Raw genomic sequence first — 16,024 nt, forward strand, 5'->3', positions numbered from 1 at the left:
TTTTCCAGTTAGATGGAAGATATTTTAATGTGTGTCAACCATGGCTAAGCAGCTTATATCCATTCTGTTCTGTGATCAATGATCATTTCTACCATAACTTTGGCAGTCAAGAGTCTGTGAGCCAAATTCTATTACAGATCTGCACTTAATGACACTACCCACCCAAACCTATTCTCTAATGACCATTGACACTTAATAACAAGTATCTGTCATTTGGAACCCAGACTAGAACCCAATTCAGCAGGGAAAACAATAAGACAACCCATTTTGAACCCTTGACCCTAATCACAACTAACAGAGCACAAGGAAGGGGAATGAGAGAGATAGAACTTTGACCTCCTACTCCTGTCTCCAGGCCACTCCATTGCATAACACTCATCCCCTGAGTCTATAAATGCAGAGGCAAACCCCAGCAAAGATAAACCTTATCTGCTGACTCTTAGTCTTTCTTCTGTCATTTAGGCAGAATGATACTTCTCTACTACAACATGTCTATAGGGAAAGTAACTCTGACAGCAGGTGTATACTGCTGGGTGCAGCTGACAGCTATTAGAATGTGGATGGTCTGCCCTTCACTCCTTTATCTGTTCAACAAATATTCAGTAGACATGAGAATTTGAAAGATACTAGGGATACAAAAACAAAAGTGGAATGTCAAAGAAGCTTACATTTTCCCAGGGAGCTTCAATATGTAAAATGAGAAGTAAATAGAAAATGTATGCAAACTATGTACAAAATAATTTTAAGACTTTATAGGAAGAGATTATTAACAACTGGAAGACTAGGGGGTTCAAGAAATGCCTTCTGAAGCAGGTGATATCTGAGCTTACTCTTAAAGGTTGCTAGAGATTCTAAGAGGCAGAGGTCAGTGTGAAATGAATTCTCTGAATGAGGGACATCTTGTCGAAGATCACAGACATGGGAGTGTGATTAGAATGAATGGGGAACTGCTAGTAGCTTTCTCCGGAATATAGAATAAGTGAAGAAGAGAGGAATGTACACAGTCTGAAATGATAGTTTGGACCCAAATTGTGAAAAGCTGTAAATGTAAAGTGAAGGAGTTCACATTTTGTCTTAGAGGTAATGCAGAACTTCTTTAACAGAATAATGATTGTGGTCAAACACATGCTTTAGGAATTCAGCAGCTGTGTGGAGAATAGAAACTGGAAGTAAAGAAAACAATTAGGAGACCAGTTAGATAATAATTAGCAAACACGTATTTATTGAATACTTACTATGAGATAGTCTAAGCTTGGAGAATACAAAAAGGTGGGGGAGGAAGACCCACCCTTAATGGTCCACACATTATAATGGGGGAGACAACAAGTAGATATCTAGGAATATACATGATATATACACAGAAGATAAATTGAGTCTAAAAGAAGAAGACATTAGCAGCTGATAGAACTGGGGAAAGCCTCCTACAGAAGGTGAAATTTAAAATTGTTTTTGAAGGAAGCAAGGGAAAGTAAGTGACATTCCAAGCATTGGGGGAATCTAGCACAAAGGCATGGGAGAGACCAAGAGCGATATGTTTAAAGAACATCAAGTTCGCTAGAGAAGCCAGATTGCAGAGTTAATGGTGAGAAGTAAAATAGAAGAAATATGGAAACATAGGAAGAAGTCATGCCCTGAAAAGCTTTAACTATCAAATAGAAAGTTTTATATTTGATCCTGGAAGTAATAGGAAATCACTGGAGTTCATTGAACAGGTGGGTGATATGGTAAGATCTGCACTTTAGAAAAAACATCTTGGCAGTTCAGTTGAGCATAAGATGAATTGGAGTAGGGAGAGAGATGACAGATAAAGATCAGTTAGAAGCCATCTCATTAGTCTAGGTGAGTGGTAGTGAGGACTCTAATAAGGTTAGTAGTTGTATGATTTGAGATAAGGGAATAAATCTAGAGAGGTTGTAAAGGTAGAAATATTATTTTTCAATGGATTAGACAAATGGGAGTGAAGATTCAAGCTTGAAAACAAGGTTGAGTGACTGGGAGCATCATGGGATCCTTAACTTTAATGATGTTGATGATGATGATGATAAGTAAACAGAACTGGCAAAGGTTTAGGGTGAATGATAGTGAGTTCTGTTTTTGGATTAAGTTTGAGATGTTTTGGACATCCAATTTGAGATGTGCAAGAGTCAGTTGGAGATATGTGACTATAATTCAATAGAGAGAAAATGGCTGAATATAGAGATCTGGGAATCATCTGGACAGGGATCATAATTGACCCATAGAAGCTGATGAGACCAGCAATTGTAATTGCATAGAAAAAGTTAAAGTGGCAGGCACAGGGCCTTGAGTATACCTATGTTCAGTAGACATGACATGGACAAAAAGCCAGAGAGGAGGGAATATCCAAAAACAGATGATAACAGTGTTATACAATTGCAGAGGAGAATAAAGATCAAGATTGAGAAAAGGATATTAAAATGGGCAATGAGGTGATCATTGATAACTTTGAAGAAGGCAGTGAAAATTGAATAATAAGATTGGCAGCCAGATTTGCAGATAGATTAGAAAAGTTATAGAAGCAGATGCATTGATACAATATTTTTTCAAGGGGTTTAGTTACTGAAAAAGAGGAGAGATTATAGGTATTGGAGATGGTCAGACCAAGATATGGACTTATTTATTTATTTTACTTACATGCTCATTTGCTCATTCAATCATTCATTCCTTTATTTGTTTATTTGGAGGAGGGGAATATGATATGTTTGTAGGTAACAGAGTAGAAGTCCATAAACAGGGAGAGACTGGAGATAAAAGAGAGTGAAGATGATAATGGGGAAAAGTTTCTGGAGAAATGAGAAATAATCATAAAAATAAGTCTATGATGAGATCATAGACTCATGAATAAGTGTTTATTTGGGCAAAGAAAAGGACCATTCCTTCATCTGAGCCTGGAGTGAAGGGTGGTATTATAGAAGAAGAAATCTGAGTGATGTGAGGAAAATTGGAGTGGAGAAATGGTAACTCTATTGAACAATCCCATTTTCTCTCTGAAGTATAAATTGAGAGCTCTGGATGAAATGATGGGGTGAGGCTGCCAGATGAGTTTACTGTTACTGTGAGAATAGCTGCATGTCCTAGGAGCCAGATAATCACTTCTCTAGGATATCCATAATGTTAGTGTTAATAAGAATGAGTTTTCTAGTACTTATGTAGAAAATTCTTTATTTTGTACCATGGTGCTTTCTACCAATACTTTAACCATGGTTAACTAACTCATAGATGTGTACATCTGGTCAAAGGGAAGCAGAGAAAAAGATGCAGCTCAAATTAAAAGTTTATGTTGAATATGAAAGAGAACATATAAGGAACATACCTATGATTAATGTCATTAACATGGCCTCTTAATATCTGAAAAAGTCTATTATTTTATTTTGGTACCTGTCTTTTTGTACAGATGTACATATTATTCATTTAGGGAGAATGAACTATTTATTCTCAAATGGCTTTTTAAAGGAATGTTGACATAAGAGAAAATAACATTCGAATATTTTGTGTGTAGCCATAATAGAAACTAATTAAAATAATATAAAAATGCTGCTAATTAGGAAGGATGTTTGCTCTTGTCAAGCAAACAAATGAATTTAGACTGCAGGATTTCTGTATCTGGTTTTCATCACATACGCATAGAGTGACTTTCTTTTTTCTTTCCAACTACACTCTCAAAATAGACACATTAACATTCATTTTTTTTCCTCAAGCAAAATCATTGGTTTCATGAACTTTAACAACATCTATATTTGGAAATTAACTCCCTGTGAGCCTTCAATTAATTTTTGGAAAAATATTTCTTCAAATTCCTTCAAGATGAACCTTTATAATTAATAACATACTAGATTTGATAATACTATGGAAGCATAATATTTTTAAGTTCCTTCAATGCCTCATATTTATTATTTTGCTCTAACAATCACTTCAACAACATTGGTGGAGTCATGTCTGTGCAATGATGAACTAAAATTACAAATGCATGGATCTAAGTAGAGATTCCAAAGTTGCCAAAAAGTATTATGTTTAGAAGCACTGAGGAGCCAGGTCAGATCTGTCTGACCTCCAATGCTTTTTGTTGTTGTTTTTGTCATTGTTGTTTTTATTATTTGCTTCAAGGATCATTTAATTTGTATTCAAGGAAATCATAAAAGTAAAAGGAATACTATTTTACCGAAGCAATATATATGTATATGTGTGTGTCTATTCATATGCATATATACGATAAACATATACATATACATACACATATTTCCTAAGCTATATATTATATTGTGTATATGCACACATACATACATTTATGCTTATATGCATATACATACATACATACACACATACATACATATATACATACTTCTATTTGCATTCTGGTGGTTACTAAGTATGTTGTTTACGGAATCTGCTTACTTCTCTGCAGCATCTTGCAGATCTTCCTGTGCTTATCTTCTCCATCATATTAATCATGTCTAACAACACAACTATATTTCATTTCATTCATGGACCACAATGGATTTATCCATTCTATATTCAATAAGTACTTAGTTTCCAGTTCATTTTTTCTATAGCATTTAGGGAGTACAGGGACTTTCTTCTTATGAATGATTTCTTGCCAGCACATGCCCCGTAAGGGAATCACTAAGTCAAAAGGCATGAATATTTTCATCACTTTTTTTAAATAATTCCTAAGTGTTTTCCAAATGAGACAGACAACTACAGTATAACCTGTATATATCTAAGAATTACTTTACTAGATGCTCATACCATGCCGAGACACAGATTCCAATGTTACCACATGACCCTTCTACATGTCTTCACATGAATCATTCACAGGGTGGCCACTGAACAAGATGGGGCCCTCCTATTAACTTTCTTGCCTTTGAGGTTGTTGTTGTTTGTTCTTTTTGTTTGTTTGTTTGTTTGCTTTGAAGAGGACCAATGATATTATGAGATAATGTTTTGGCTTCCATGTGATTTGGATTTAAGTGAGAAAAAATTGCACAAAGTAGTCAGTCACACTCTCTCTTTTAGTCATGGAAGTCCAATGGCAAGATAAGGGTCAGGATGACTGGGGATGATTCATTCACCCATCCTGCCATGGGAAGTTATTTTTTCATGCTTGTGGTAGACACTTCTCTAACTGGACAATGTGTTTGAGATCTTTTGGTGATCCTCAACCTGGTTTAGCCCATTTCCTTACATGGTTTTGTAAGGTATGGCTACTGCACAGGCTATAACTTCTTGGAGCCACAGATGAGATTTGGGTGACAGATGAACACTAAAGGCAGATGATCATCCCTGAAAAGGGCTCAATAAGCCCTCACACCAGAGGAGCTAGTCCTCTCTCAACAACGCATACACCCTGATATAACTTAAAATGCATGTACCAAAGGGTTGTATTATGTGGTGGGATAATCAGAATATACTGGGAAACTTTTCACTCCTAATATGAGTCGTCAGGACATATATGTATAAACACACATAAATGTGTATTTTTGTATGTTTATAGTATATAAACAGGTGACATTGCATGGTATATAAGGTATATGCAAGGTATATAAGTAGACACACATGCGCACATATACATGCACATAGATGTTAGCTATTATTATCTAGCCACCTCATTTTACAGTTAAGGAAACTGAGGACAAGGGAAGTAAAATGTTTTTTTTCCAAGATCATGCAGATGACAAGTGTCATATAGTGATTTTGAACCTAGCTCCTCTAATGGTGGTTTCAAAGTTGTTTTTCCACTCCATCAATGACTTCAGATCAAAACTAAATTTAACCTCATGACAATTGTGAAAACAACACCTTTAGTTGAGTGAAACTTTTGTTTTTCAACTTAAGTTCATTGGGTCAAGCTTATTATAATGGATGATTTATTGTCATGACATTCGTTTTCTTACAGACTGCCAAATTTCCCTCAGCCTGGCCTACCCTAGACAAGGCCAATAGAAATAATTATTTTTCTGATGATAATGAACTTCAAAACCTATGTAAAGCACAACTGAAGGATTTAGCAAAGGCTGTCTGGGCATTGATTGGAAGAAACTATTAAGAATTGTGCTGAGAAATTGGAAACAAAGAGATTGTGACAGCTCTCCTGGACCTGGCAGCCACTCTTTCCCCCATAACATCTCTCTGGCTGTTTGCCTCAAACTGTTGAGCTCATTGACCTGCAAAGCAAACATTCTTTCTCACCTTTAGACCAAATTTCTTATACGTTACATTAAGCCCCAATGTAGCATCCATGGAGTTATTTGGACATATTTTTTCAAAGATGCTCAGACACTTAGAAGTATTAATCATTCAAGAAGAAGGTATTATGTGACAACTAGGTCCATGGCTCTATGCTAGGTGCTGAGGATAGGAAGATAAAAATGAAAAACCTATCTTCATAGCAGGAAGATAATATGTGTATCAGTAAATATGTCAAACATTTTTGATGTGCTAGGCACTGATATAAAGTTCTGGAGTTATAAATAAAAGCAACCCTTAAAAGGGAGTTAGAAAGTGAGGAGGGCAAAGCAGGAGAGAGGAAGGAAAAAGGGGAGGGGAAGGGAAAGGGGTAGAGGAAAGGAAGGAAAATGGAAAGAGAAGTGGAAGGGAAGGGGGAAAAAGGAAAAGGGGAAGGGAAGGAAAAAGAAACAGAAGGGGAAGGGAAGAGAAGGGGAAGGGAAAGAAAAGGGGGCAGGAGAAGGGAAGCGAACAGGAAGGGAAAGAAAAAAGGGGGAGGGAAAGGAAAGGGAAAGGGGACTGAAGTAGGGAAAAGGAAAGAGAAAGAAAAGGGAAAGAAATGGGGGAGGAAAAGGGAAAAGAATAGGAAGGGGAAGGGGGAGGAAAAGGGAAGGAAAGGAGGAAGGTGAAAGGGAAAAGGAAGGATATAAATATTATTAAGTACCTACTATTAATCAATGAATTTATCTATCTATCTATTTGTGATCTATGACTTCACTGGTATAAGGAGTGCCTAGCAAGGAAAGTCTGATAGAGCAGTTTGACAATTACCCTTGAATTTATATACGTAGAAAATTCTTGAGGAAATTTTGACTCTGGATGACACTTAACTTCCAGTGCCCATACCTTTACACATGCCATACGCCCTCTAATTAGAATGTTCTTTGGCTTCACCTCTGCCTTTTAGAGTACACAATTACCTTGAATAATTACCTTTAGTGTTATTTTTGACCTGAGTTTCTTCTTATGCCCTGAGCCCCAGGGGGGACTTCTCATTTATTTTGCATATGATTATATATGAACATGTTGTGTCCAGTGATAATGTCACCATCTTGGAAGGCAGGAACTGTCTGATTTTTTTCATTGCATTCTATGAGCTTAGCACAGTTCCTCATTCATACTGGTGCTTAACAATGACTTGATATACTTTTATCGATTGGGTGGTTAAATCATTTGCACATGGTCACATAGACTCTGTGTCAGAGGTAGTGACTTGAACTCAGTTGCCCTAACTCCAAAGTTGGCCTCTCCACTGCATTATGCAGGATATAACACATAAGCCATCATTATGTGATTATTAAGCCCCTCTTCTGTGGCAGGCATTGTGCTCAGCACTGGAGATACAAGTACAAAGAATAAACCAATCCCTACTCTCCAGGCACTTCTATTCTAATGTGCAAAACAATTCATATACAAATATAAACAGCATAATTATAAAGTGAATATATACAGATATTTCCAGAGCAATATTTAAATGCCAGGTCATTTAGGATGGAGGACACCAGCAGTTGAGAAGGATCAGAAAGAGATTAATGTAGAAACTGATGGATGAGCTGTCTTTCAAAGGAAGAGAGGGACTCTGAGGTGGAGATAAGGAGGGAGTTCATTTCAGTCATATATATTTATATATGGTGCATGACTATATCTGTTTATGCTTATAAATATATATACATATTTACACAACTCGTGAGCATTGTATGTTGACGTTGTTCAGTTGTTTCAATAGTGTCTGACTCTTCCACACCTTGTTTGGGATTTTCTCGGCAAAGATACTGCTGCGGCTTGTTATTTCCTTCTCCAGATTATTTTACAGATGAGGAAACTGAGATAAACAGGGTTAAGTTATTCATCTAAGGTCACACAGCTAGTAATTGAATGAGACTAGATCTGACCTCACAAAGAGGAGTGTTCCTGATTCCTGCCAAGTGCTGTGCCTCCTAGTTGCCCCATATGTATGTGTATTTAATATATTTATTGTTTGAATACATTTGTTATTGACTTAACTTATATGTATACATGTAGATATGTGGGCCTGATCATCCATGTATAACTACATGAGTCTATGTGTGTATAAACACATAGACAAAGATACATATACATGCACACGTATACACATGTATGTATATATACATATATTTATATACCCACTATATGGGTATGTGTGTATATGTGTATATGCATACACACTTACATATAGATAGATGGATATAGATATACACATATCTATGTACATATATGAACATGGATGTATATACATGTACACACATATATCCACATGTGTGCATACATACATATATACCATGTGGGTCTGTGTGTACATGTGTGTACACACACATGTATATAGCATAGATGTATATATGTATATACACATATATGTACATATGTGTGTATAATACACAGATTTATGTAGTGTCATGTAAGGTTAAATGGATTTTCATTTTTCATTTAAAAAAAACACCACTTTGCTCTTTCATAACCAAGTGTTTTCAAACACATCGAAAGTATTGATGTGTGAAAAGTGTCAGTGATATGTTTGAAGTTTAGAAAATGAGCTATTTATTGAGTCAATGAAACATAGCGAGGCAACAAGAAAGCCACACTTGTTATGCTGGAATAGTTAAAAATATCACAACATTTTTGCCCAACCAGGGTCAGCACGGGAGAGGGAAAGAGGTTAAATGAACATTAGAAAAAATGAGTTTTCATGTAGTTGGGTAACTTTTGCCCATGGATGTTAGTCCCTGAAAAGCAGGTTTCATAATGAACATGCCTTCTCAGCCATAACTATAGCATTGCCAGAGAAAAGCTATAATGAATCACAGGAGGGACCTTCATTCATCAGCTGTAGATCTGCCTTCTATGATCATCAACCCTCTTTGTTGGAAGAGGTAATCAAATCATTCAAGCACTTTGTCACTTGAATACTGTGTGGAAGCAATGACAAGGTTCTCTTTCTGTATCTTTCCTTGCATAAGTACAGACTGCCTGGATTTATAGCGCCCTAGCTCTAAGTAATATGGCAATATGCATATGGGGAAATGCAGCATCCAAATCAGTGGGAAAAGCAAGGGCTTTAGCTCCAGAGAAAAGAAAAAAAAATACATAGAAAGCACTCTTTTAGAAAGTATATTCAATTTGCTATTTCTAGATGCCAACTAACATTTTTAGTCTTAAAGGAAAATCTCTTGAATTCTAATGTCTCCTTGAGTACCAAGATCTCAAAAGAGTCACAAGTCAAAGTGATCCAAAGGATTGTAAGAGCACAGGTTTAGAGGGGGAGGGGATCTAAGACCTTAATTAAGATTCATGGGAGAAGGGGAGGAATATACACATGCATATACATGTATAAATGTTCTGTATAGTGTATTTGTGTGTATATATACATGCATGTGTATGCATGAATACACACATTTGTATGTGCATAAACATAATGCACATGAATATACACATACATACATTCATATACATATTGATCACAACATATTTCCAAATGACAGTGAGAAATAATGCAGGATATCAAGGAAAATAATTCCTGAAAAAAATAGTGGGTTTGGAGATTAAGGACAGGTAGACAGATAGTTTGAATACTGCAGTAGCTTCTGTGAAATAGTCAAATAATCACAGGTAGGTCTTTTGTTTGTTAGGTGGATCCACTATGGAGAACTGATGAAGATAAGGAAGAGCATGGATAAGCCACAATCTGCTCACGTTGTAGAGTTTTCAAATTGATAAGATTCTGTATTTATTGAAAAGGTGATATAAATTATCTCCAGAATCAATATTCTTAAAATAAATTATTTTATTTACGTCGTCCCACACACTCACAGGCCCTTACTATGAAGCTTAGGTGTTTCAGGTCTTCCAAGAACCAGTATTAATTCTGCCTTGTAAAAAAAAAAAAAAACATTTTATAGTCTGATAATGATTGTTATTGGCCCCATGTCCCTGAAGATTGCCCCTGCACAATGAACAAGAATATATTGCCCAATATATTATATTTACTTACTACAGATTTCTGGCCTGGGTATAAGCAAGAACAAATTTCTCTGCAAATCAGGTCAAATTTTAGTCATTTCTATTGAAGATCTATTAAAAGAGTGACAAATCTTTGTTCAAATCTACCTCTGCTAATTCTCAACATTGTCAAGTTGTTTCAGGCATCACAGAAACAATTTTCTCATTTAGACTCAGAAATTTGGACTAAATGGTCTCAAATATTTCTTACCTCTGAATCTAAGGTCGTATTTTTGTACAACTTACCTTTCTAGAAAGGATGTTTTAACTGACTAAGAGAATCAGAGGAGATGAAAGATCCATGATAAAGTTAACGAGAACTTACATTCCCTCAATTATCCCCACATTAATGGCAGTATGAGTGACATCTCAACAAGTAATAAAAATAGAATTAAAATTACATTTGAATGAAAATAAATCATAATATTTCCAGGAAGCAACCCACTCACAGGGACAAGCTAGTAATTCCTACTTAGTTAGAACTGCTATTAACTGGTAACTTGAGGGGTACACTCTAAATCAGATAATCAAGTAACAGGAATTTTAAACTGGAGAACTTGATGCCATTTTTCCTAGTAAGAATTAAAATCATGTCAAATAGAAAAAAAGAAAAGTGGAAGAATCAGAGGCAGTACAGTTCAAACATTTAGGTATCTATTATGTGTCAGGCACTTTTCAAGGAACTAAGGATGGAAGGAAGACATAAAAAAGAAAAAAGGAAAGAAAGAAGGAAGGAAGGAAGGAAGGAAGGAAAGAAGGAAGGAAGGAAGGAAGGAAGGAAGGAAGGAAGGAAGGAAGGAAGGAAGGAAGGAAGGAAGGAAGGAAGGAAGGAAGGAAGGAAGGAAGGAAGGAAGGAAGGAAGATTAAAAAGTCCCTGGAGTCAAAGAGCATGAATTCTATTGGGAATGTAAGGCATTGTGCACAGAATTAGTATATATACAATATGTATCTAGCTATCTAGCTATCTATCTAGCTATCCATCCATCCATCCATATATCTAGATATACAAAATGTTACCATTTAAGGAAGTCATGTTGTATCTACCTAGCAAAATATATTCTGTCAAGTCAAGGACTATTTTTAGGGAAGGTGTCTATTTTTGTACCTCCATCATCCTTTATGGTATTTCGCACATATAGGCACTTAAATATTTGTTGGATTCAGTTGCTTCTGTTGTGTTGTGGGAAAAATGAAGTATGTCCCAGGGCACTTATCAATCATGGTAAAACTAGATGCACAGACTTAATGACCCATCTGAGCCAAATAATCACATGAACCATCTATGTTCCATCAAATGCTATCCTTTGTTCATCTCCTGTTGAGTTAACTCTGAATTAGGACCCAGAATATAGAAGGTCAAGGGAACAATTACAATAATGATGAAACCTTTTTAGATTCTATGTTTCCTACATGAAAACTTCAATACTGTGTTTCATCAGCCAGGTACACTTCAGTAACCCCAAATTCTCTGTCAGAAGAAAAAAAAATCTCAAATAAAAGGAAAATGAAAACCTGTCCTGCTACCAACATTTGTCTCCTGGCCATCTGCTGATGGAAAATTGTCTGGGTAGTTTGTGTTATGCTAAACTAAGAACAAAAACAAAGTCATTTTGAAAAGTGAAATTGTCAAACACCAGTCTGACCAGGAGAGTCATAATATTTCCCAGAAGGCCAGAAAAGGGACTTCAATAAACATTTTCTTTCTGCCTATTCTGGAGTTAATAACATTTGTACAAGGCATGCACTCAGGAAGGCAGCCAGAGAGTTACTCAGATAAGTTACATGGAATGTTGCAAAAGTTTCATTTTTTAAAATAAAATCTAGTTTGAATTTGTGACATTTTAAACTGTGGAGCAAAGAGAGTGGTTTTGATGATGGAAGGTATTCAAACACTATTGGGAGCGTTGTGTAGATTGCTAAATATCCCATCATTGCTTGAAAAGGTGATCTCCATTTACAGTTCTTTCTTTCCCTTTTCTATTACCTGAATTAGAACTAGCATTAGACCCTCAGGGCTTTGCTCTGGATATGTTCCTTTGCTCTTTATGAGTCTCTTACTCTCTGGTGGTGTGATAATCAACAGGATAGAGTACAAACATGTGTATGGGATGTTGAGATTAAAATGGTTCAAGAAACATAGTGTCTGGATAATTTAATCATATTTTTTTAAATAAGGCCAACACATTTATTGGTCATTTGTCCCTCTCTCTTAAACCAAAGAACCCTTCATGGAGGTGGGCTCACAGTTTCTATGCCCTTCGAAGGATAGGTATTCCTGAGGGGTACCAGTCAACTCTGATTGGTTAACACCATGAGAGGTGGGCTATATTAAAATGAGGGTCTTGGGGTACATCACTTAGGTCACTCAAATCTTGGTCAAAGAAACATCAATTTCCATATCACCTGTCTTGGCAAAGGGGAGAATCAGCACTTTCCCAGACCTGCCTGAGCAAAGACAATGAGCAAGAATGCACCATTACCCCAAATTTAGAATTTTTTTTTTACTGCCTGATTAGATCTTGACTTGGGTAAATCTTTAAGAGAGATTTCCCACACTGATTGGTTTCTGGTTGAGGAAGTGAAAAAGGGGAAAAACCTTGGTCTTACTTCAATAGGTAGTTATTAAATAAAAGAGAGAAATATTCATTTCTCACAGGAAGAAAACTTTCTCATTAATGTGAAAAATGATTTTTCTTAGTAATCATTATCTTGTAGATTCAGAGCTTCCCCCCATTCCCCTTTCTACCAGTGTTCCAGTTTCTTCTTCAGCAGGGCATTAAGATCTAATTTAAACAGGTCTATTTTCTGCTCATTGTGTTGCTCAGACAGGTCTGGGAAAATGTTGATTCTCCCTATTGTCAAAATAGGTGATATGGAAGTTTATGTCTCTTTGATCAAGATTAAGTGACCTAATTCATGTACCCCGAGACCGCTATTTTAATATAGCCCACCTTCCAGTGTGTTGACCAATCAGAGTTGATTGGCACCCCTTTGGAACACCTACTCTTCAAAGAGCATATAACTCTGTACCCCCTACCCCCAATTGAGCCAGTTCTGGACTGGCTCCCTCAAGGGTGGCCCAGTTCTGGACTGCAACTCCTATGCAGTGCATGTGTGTCCCCAGCTTGAGCGAAATTAAAAACATGGACACGACCTAATTTTGTTTATCTTTCTTAGATCAAACTGCGAGGTTGATGTTACTTATCTTGTTATTTTCTTAAATGTCTTTAGCTTGGAACTAACATGATTCTTCAAGTTGGTTTTATAAAACTAAACATACTAGCATGGGCTCATGAGCTATGGTTTTGGTAGAGTTCAACCCAATCAAGTGCCTTGAACCTGATGTAGGGTGAGGGAAATGGGACTGAAGTATCACCTGCTTTCAACCCTCTTGTTAATAAATTTTGACTGAAGAAATAATTAATAGCTATGGTTGCATTTTAGTAAGACATAATTTTCCTGATAAACAAAAGTAGTTACTTAATTTGGGTGTTCATTGAAATTTCTTACCCTGATGTGTTTAGAATTTCCAAGATTGTCTCAATAAGATCAACCATGAGGCATGGATGAAAGGAAAGTTCTAGGAAACCATTTTAAGAAATTATGTTTTCAAACTAGAAAAAAAAACACCAGTTTAATTGTATGGGAAGTAGAAAGAGTTTCAATCATGAATCTCAAAATTGGTTCTCACTTATAGCAGCTGACTTGGATAAACATGACATCTACAATTATAAAATATTTCTTCCTTTCTTGGTTATTGGCAACTAAGTATTTTATAGTTCAAGTTCACTGTTTTCATGGAAGATTTTATCATCCTTTCTAATTTCATCTTCTATTAATTCACTCTCAAATCAAAAGTCAGAGTTCAAAGGTGATTGAGTAAAATTGGTCATTTTAGACTCATCAATTTTATTTGTGTCCAAATCATTAGTCCATTGCTTGAATCTATTAAGCATTTTCTGAAATGCTATAGCATCCTTAAAAAGTAAATAACTTATTTTCAGGATGAAGGTGATGTATTAAATTATGAACTAAAAACAATTACTTGACAATGATAATGCTATTAATGAATTTAAAAAAAAAGGCAAGAAAAAGAAATGACAAGGAACTGTGTACCAAAGGGGACAAATCATTTATCTTTTATAGCTACAACATTTAAACCTCAATTGATTCTAATCTTCCAGGGACAAGGTACTTTGTTTGTTTGTTGCAAATTTTAAATAGAAAAATGTGCTTTCTAGCACTGTTGTTTTCACTCTACAAGTAACAATCTTTATGTTTATATGTAAAATCTTTTGCCTTTCTTGCATGCTGACAAAAAAGCACAATGATGGAAGTTGTTTGAATTAGTACTAGCAAAAGTGAAAATCATAAAACTAACACATACTTTCTACACGTAGAGGAAAAATATAAAAATGAAGCAACCCTGCCTTCATATCTCCATTCTAATAGTGTCTGTGCTAAATATAATCCAGCAATTTATGACATCATGTTCTGCAAGTTTTCAATGGACATATGAAATATCCTCCAGGATTATGTTGGGGCTATGGACAAAGACATGGAGAGTTTAACCTGGTAGTGTTATATGGGCTAAATCAGTTTAACACCAGGAAGTAGAACAAAACATAATAAAGTGAACCAAATCAAAACTAAAAATAAAACAAAAAAAAATTTTCTGATCAAAATAGAACCATCTCTCCACTTGTCATATATCCATCCCCTGTTAAATTGAGCACATTGAGGGCAAGACTGTTTTTTTTTTATTTTTGTCTTTTTATTGCCAGCAACAATAATAATGTTTAACATATAGGAAGAGCTTAGTAAATGTTTGTTGATTGATTGTTTTATTTGACTATCCAATCCCATGGCTTCTCTCTCTCCTTCAATTTGTATGTTCTTTTTTATTTTTTTTTCTATTTTTGTTTTTATTAACAACTTCATCTACTCCACTGGGAAGTGAGGAAAGTAAAAGGAAATGTCTTGTAAATGATTACTACTGCTATCATCTTCCATTTCCTTATCTTCACCAAATGTGTTTGTCACTGATGATCGAAATCTAGTGAAAATTCTCAAATTTCTTGCTTATCCCTCTTCTCCTTGTCCTCTATTGCTGTTATTCAGAGAAAGCTAATCATATAGTCATGTAATTCCAAAAAAATAATTTTATATTTAAAATTTACACATTAAAACCAGAATATTTGAAAAGTTATAGATAAAGATTCCAATCAATATCTTACATGACTTAATCATGTTAACTAACACTAGTTTATTTCAAGTGAATCAAAACCAGACCATAAACATAATTTATGGGGTAACATAAATGCAAAATCCCATACTTAACATTATATATAAAACTACAACTGAATACGCAAATCTGTCTTATCAATCATTTGACTAATAAGTTCAAGAAATAGTCATTTCTGATGTTGAAGAATCATAGCTCTGGAGCTGGAAAGGTTATCAATAATCATTATTTTCTATCCTTTCTTTTTACCATTGGAAAAAAAAATATGCCCCTGGGGTTAAGTGAATAGCTGGGGGTTACACAGGAAGTAAGTATCTGAGGCATGGCCTTCTCAGTCTAGAATCAATATCTCCATCTTGATCACTTTTTTCTTCTTCCCTATTTTCCTACTGGGAATCCCTTTGTGCTGGACGCTTCTCATATCATCTTTTTCACTCTACCATACAGTCTTCCAGTATAAAGGATAGGGATTTCAAAAGATATAAAGACCTGAAGGGATGAAAATCTTGGAACCAAAGGGACCTA

This window comes from Vombatus ursinus, unplaced genomic scaffold, assembly GCF_900497805.2.
Source record: "Vombatus ursinus unplaced genomic scaffold, bare-nosed wombat genome assembly UNPS02014822.1, whole genome shotgun sequence".
Classification (NCBI taxonomy): domain Eukaryota; kingdom Metazoa; phylum Chordata; class Mammalia; order Diprotodontia; family Vombatidae; genus Vombatus; species Vombatus ursinus.